Source organism: Liolophura sinensis, chromosome 7 (assembly GCF_032854445.1).
Source record: "Liolophura sinensis isolate JHLJ2023 chromosome 7, CUHK_Ljap_v2, whole genome shotgun sequence".
In the NCBI taxonomy this organism is placed as follows: domain Eukaryota; kingdom Metazoa; phylum Mollusca; class Polyplacophora; order Chitonida; family Chitonidae; genus Liolophura; species Liolophura sinensis.
Genome location: NC_088301.1, coordinates 59,650,628 through 59,657,342, shown reverse-complemented (window position 1 = coordinate 59,657,342; position 6,715 = coordinate 59,650,628).

The window sequence follows — 6,715 nt, the reverse complement described above, 5'->3', positions numbered from 1 at the left end:
TCCGCTTGTTCGTGTAAACTCGGAACCTACGTCCAACATTGCGGTTTCCCGATCGTCAAGCGGAAAACGCAACTGTACTGTTCGCTACCTTCTGGGAAGAGGAGTTCTACCGGAAATGTACGAACTACACTTCGGCGGTTTCGGCGACAAATCGCCTCCTAACACAGAAGACTTCAGGACTAGTTCTTAGGTGAAATGGAGTCGCCCACAGCGGATTTTGGCGCTGACCATTATTTATCATCTTAAGGTACGTATTAGAATTGTTTATGGCATGCACCTGCGAGGAAATGCATACTCTTTCCAATGGTATTTGATTAATATTTAAAGTTTCTTCTCCTTTAAGCAGGAATAATGTGGCTATTACATATCTGATTTCAGGTTTAATATTAAATATTTGGCAGGTTTAGCGTGCAATACCCATCAAATAGTAAATTACGGTTCTTAATAAATTTATTTTGAACGTTTCTTTATTTTTGCAAAAATCACGGGTTTGACGTCCATACGTTTCAGTACGTCATATAATTAATGTATGCATTAAAAGGCAAACACAAAAGCGATGAGTACGGTTATTAAATAAATTTATAATGAAGGTTTCTTTATTTTCGAAAATAATAGATTTGACGCGCAAAGTATTAAAAATTAATAATTAATATATTTATTAATAAGAACACCTCGAATTTCTACATAGTATTCCAGCTGCTGTTGGGATCAGGTATCAAGTGTCATTTAGCAGTATATATGAGCATTTTTAACTTGAAGAGCAAGAGTGTGACTATAATATTAATATTACGAATATTCATGTTTTGTGGCAAATGATGTTTCGGCGTTTATATGTAAAAGACTTTATTTGGAGATAATCATTTTGTTATATTTTATGCCATAAATTGTGGTTTATAATAACTTTGCAAAATCACAAAAGTATATTACAGGTATATTAGGGGCGAAATATATTGATGTTGCTGAAAAGTTTACAATGTGTTCCAAGTAGCGTGGATAGGTACAGCACCAAAGTACTAAAGCACGCTAAATATGGGCATATAAACGCAAAGAATAGAATACTTTTTGACATTGAAACATTAACGCGGAAGACTAAAATGGGATGCTTGTAAGTTAACCTTAAATGCAAGGCACAGTTTGAGGTATATTGTAATGTACAAACACCGTTGTAAAAGACTGGGGTAAACTATATATATATATATAGTTTAGCCCAGTCTTTTACTTAGCACTTGGCATAAATACTTCTCAGCAGACGGCTTTTGTGATCGCCTGTTAAAGTGCTAACTGACTTGGGTACTTAAGCAGCACAATACCTCCCCCTTTCACATCCATCCCTAACACGACTATCTCTTTGAAAGTATTTTGATATATATATATATATAGTTTAGCCCAGTCTTTTACTTTATACCTAAAGTAACGGTGAGACCGTTACTTTAGGTATAGAAAAGTGAACTGATCACTTAGCCTCTCACCAATCTGGTCGTTCAGCTCATGCTGAGGTTCTTGTTTGCTCGCACGTGGGAAGGGCTTCCAGCAACTTGCAAATGGTCGTGGATTTCCCCCGGGCTGCGCTGTAAAAGTGAAATATTCTTGAGTATGGTGTAAAACACCAAACAGTTAAAGAAATAAAACAGCACAATTTATTCTGCCAGTAAACTTTAGGTATAAAGTAAAAGACTGGGCTAAACTATATATATATATATATAACTGTTATCAAAATACTTTCAAATAGACGTGTTCGCAAGGGACTTGCTTGAATGATAAAAAAACTTTTATGAGACTATTATATTTTTCCGGCCCAAGTCTTTGTGCTTATTGTCAGTGTGTACTGTAAGGATGGGTGTGAAAGGGGGAGATATTGTGCTGCTTAAGTACCCAAGTCAGTTAGCACTTTAACAGGCGATCACAAAAAGCCGTCTGCTGAGAAGTATTTATGCCAAGTGCTAACGACTCTCAGCTACATATTTTTCTACCATACTAAAACCAGCCACCCCACCCCAACTCTTCTGTTAGCTATTTTGTCCTAATTAAGGTTACTAAATGTTAACTATAATTATTATTTAAATAGTGATTTAATTTTTTTCATACTGATACCTGTCTATATAACATGTAGTTGTCCATGCATTGAAAAGCGTAAACTGGATTTAATTTTCATCTTATTCTTGCGGTTTATTTTTGACCGAAACAATTAGTCAAATGTATCTGGATTTATTGGCCACTGATGAGGAATTCTTATGAGTTTAATTTGGCGCACGTCAAGTGTTGCCAATCACTGCATATTTAGATCTAAATCTCCCACCACATCCTATCATATTCTCAGAAGAATCTGCGACAGCTACAAACTCACGTGATTTTAACCGTATGATATGTTGGCTCAAAAAACGTGAATCGATAGTGCCTAATTCTGGAAAAGGCCCAAACCTATACAGTTTTCGATGCAACTACTCGGATAAATGCGTAATTTAGAAGGGTGGTAAAAACAAGCGACATTTCCTACGTATCTAAGGAAATAAAATTCAACTATATTTGCCACAGCAAATAATCCAGAATCTATTACATTTGTATGTTGTTGTATTTCAGGTAATTTGACTATGAAATTGTTTCTACTTTGGCCCTACACGGCAGATAGATGCAACTGTACACATTCAGGATAGTTTTCGGGTCTCTTAGTTTATTGTCCAGAAGATAAATGCACTCATTTTGGTCTTTTTATATTTGTCACCCAGTGGAAAACTCAAGCGTGATGGATTTGTACAGATGGAGCTTGTGAAAACTGTCTATTTCAGAACGATAAATCCAACGACCAGAATTGTGGGCTCAAAATCATTTGGACTAAGAGCATTATGCCAGGATTTAAACCCTTATTTTCTATAATGAATTTATCCTGAAGGGTTAAAAATAACGTCCATTTATTATTCAAATTTGGGACTGATTGAGTGGTTTGTTACATGTTTATAGATCGTATTCGTTTTGATTTATCAGATTGCATAGCAAGATTATATCATGATTTATCAGCTGATTATAATTATCTGGAAGTACGCTTGAAATTAAATCTTTACTTCTACTTTCTATTGAATCTGGGGCAAACTTTAAGGACTTGTCACTATCACAAGTCCAAGGCTGTTTTCTACCGGAAGTTTTTCATGTTCTTTTTCGGCTTTTTTTTTTGTTAGTTGCCGTAAAGTCACCTGGTTTGACTTAGTTTGAAAAAGATTTATCACCTACACTCATTTTAAAAGCTATAATATGGTATCAGTGGGTTCTTGAGTGACACTGGCAGGGTGGTTTGGGATAGAGTTGTACGGTGCATTTTACCATCATTGCTTTCGACCAAAAAGGCTTTAACTTCGGAGCAAGAACAACGCGATAATTGTCTAAAGCCAGTTTTGCCATAGCCGTCTGACTGATGTTTTTTTGAGACGATATCATTAGGTGGATGATTTTCTATATTTTCCACATTGACATTTCTTTTAATAGTTTTATCATCTACATCAGCGTTTCCATTTACAGTTTCTAAAGTTTTCTCATCTTCGTTGTTGCTAAGCTGACTTCTGTGTCTGTAAACTCATTTTGATTCTCATCAAACTTAACTATTTCGTCTGGATTAATAATTGTATGAGGAGTTGTCAACTCATCAGAGGGAACTGCGACAATCTTGTGCTTTGATTTTAAGCAGGAGTTTCCAACCCCGCTTGGCCGCGTTGTATTTCCACCAAAATAGTAATTTTACAGGTGGTTCAAGCTGAGAAACATAGCATCTAAAGGGGCTTATTTCCCAGCCACAGGATTAAAACCAAACAGAACTTTTGAAAACAAAATAGATAAGTGACTTAGCAGGTAAACACTGACACGTGTGAACTGCAATGTAACTTTTTCATGGTAATAATACAAATGTATAAATGTTATCAACGGCAGACACTGTATGCTCAAGAGCTACACAGAATACAAAACTATGAATGTACATGCCAAGGTAAAATTCATGGCATGTACAGAAAATGAAATGGAAAATACATAACAATTAATACATTTACTGCACTTTTGAAATAAAAACCATCCAGAAATTACCATTTCCACGTTTATACATGTAAATTTTTTATATAAAAAAAGTACTGTCAATAAATCCAACCAAGACAAGTAAAACGTGTAGTAAAAAAACATTAAGTTATGAACAACATATACAAAGATTCTGCCATACAACGTTATATCGAAGTTTAATATCAAAAAGACACATTTAAATAAATAGTACATGAAAAAGAAGTTTGGCACTTAACAGAATCCCAACGAACGATACACAACGCCTGTGTTGAAGTTTTTAATTCGCATGATTTCCGTTCATGGAATAACAGTTTTATTTTTTTCAATTTTTTTTTTGACACATCTGGTAACTTTCGACAACAAATGAATTAGTGGAGCAACTGGAAATGATTTTTGGATTTTTACATTTAGAGTTAATGTTTTAATGTTAGCATTTGTTTTTTACATTCAGGATTAAAGATATTAGCATCTGTTGTGATTTAGATACTGAAAACGCTCATGGCTGAAATTTTCCATTTTTTTTAATACATACTGGCGGCTATTTGAATCTCCATTTTCTTATCTTTCCTCAAAGTTAAAGATGAAAAACAAATTCTAATTATAAATACTGCATTTCACTCAAAGTTTATGGCTACTTTCATGTATAAAAGGGATTTTTGTGAAGTTTGATTACTGTTTTATCAGAAAAACTTAAGTGTTGCATCACATGTTTCATTTTAGCTCTGAGAGTGAATTTTAAAGATAGATATTCAATACCTTAAATTTGACAAAATGCATAACTTTTTGTGAGCAAAGAGAATCAAGTTTTCTTAGTTCCCTCAGATTAGGGGATTAACTCACCCAGGGGGATTAGCTGCTGTGAGTACACATGCCTCTGCTAAATGTTTATTGCCTCCTACTAACATTTGTCTGCATACTTTAAGCCACAAGTAACCCCCCATGGTGGCATCAGGGAAGGACTATATAAAAGCAATGCAGCAGGTTTTGCACAGACCTTTCAAGATAAATCATTAACACTTTTATGGAGCATTATATTTTGTTCAATTTTATACATAAGTAGGTTGATCTGTTCCAATTGAACTGGAAGGTGGGGACATTGAATACTTGACTAAAATTAATTTGCAAACCAATTAATGACATAGTTTGTTACGCATGAGGCTCCTCCAGAATGTTTGTTCTTGGTTCCTTTCTGTTTTTGAGAAAGTTGTCACGGTGTGGTGAAAATACTTTCATTTCTCACTTTTTTGCCAACACAGTGCTATGAAAATTTTCACACATGTAGTCGCATAATTGAATTTTTCTGAAATTACATTTTGTGAAGTGCGAACCAATTGGTCAAAGGTTTATACTCCAGTAAACCGAAAATTAATCAGAATTATGATAATATTTACGAATGTATTCAAACTATAAAAATATAATAAAAATCCAGGTTGAAACACATTTGTTAGCTGAAAGACCAAACTCTAGTGTAAATATATTTATTAAACATGTGTTACATTCTCATTGATAACATAATTTTAGAAAGACAATATACACCAAGAGATGATCCCAAATGCCAAGCATACAAAGATTATTTTCAAGTACCCTTTTCTCTGCAAAGAAAAATAAAAAAAAGTATTGAAGACACATTTACAACTAGCTTTTCGCTCTCTTTCATCTGAACTTGTGTGATTGCATAATTACGTTTTCTCCACTGTAATCTTTCAGTGAAAAGATATGCTGAAGCTTTGTGTTCGTGTGAACGCATGCAGTGAATTCTTTCTGAAGTTCTTAACCGTTTAAAATCCACGATGCTCTCCTGATGACTGAAGCTTTGTTTTTTGAATTCTAGCATGTGGCAAGGGGAGGTGGTATTGATTCTACACTGCATGCATGCTTCACCTCCACCCCCCCCCCTCCCGCCCCCCAAATTATCAGGTGAGTGGATTCAATGTTTGTTTTCTTTCTCCAATCATGCAGAGTGTAGTTAATGTGTGGTAATGTAAACAAACCTGTGCGTAATACCCTGTTTGTAGTTTTGTTGTTTGACAAGCAATTGTCCTATTTTCTATATCATATATAGATATTCTTATATTTATATCTTCTGTATATATAGGGGAAGGGGGGGGGGGGGGGGGCTTCCGTTGCTGGATCGCTTAGCACGTCCAGCGCGGAGCAATGACCCAGGAGTCTCTCACCAACGAGGTCGCAGTGAGTTCATGTCGACCTCATACTGGCTTTTTCTTCCTCCGTAGGTGGGAACATCTGCCAGCAACTTGCGTATAGTTGTAGGTCTCCCTAGGCTCAGCCCCGGATTCCTCCCACCATAACGGTGGCCGCCATCGTATATTCTTGAGTACAGCGTAAAACACCAGTCAAATGCTTAATAAAATTTTGTACATGAATAGAAATATATGTTTGATTTCATAAATCTGTGATATCTGAAAATATTTTTACTTTAAAATAAATTATTGTCTTTGAAAAAATATAATTTGTTCGCATACAAAATAAATGCTATAAATATTCTTTCGGATATGTAGGTGTTGAAGCGGTTATTATTTACTTATCACTTAGACTTAACTGGAAATAATGGCAAACTTTGTAAGGTGATATGTTGTCTCCTTTCCATTATATATATATATAATAGCCAGTGAAGTATCTGGAGTAACCATTTTGACATTTATATATCTGAAAGTATGTTAAA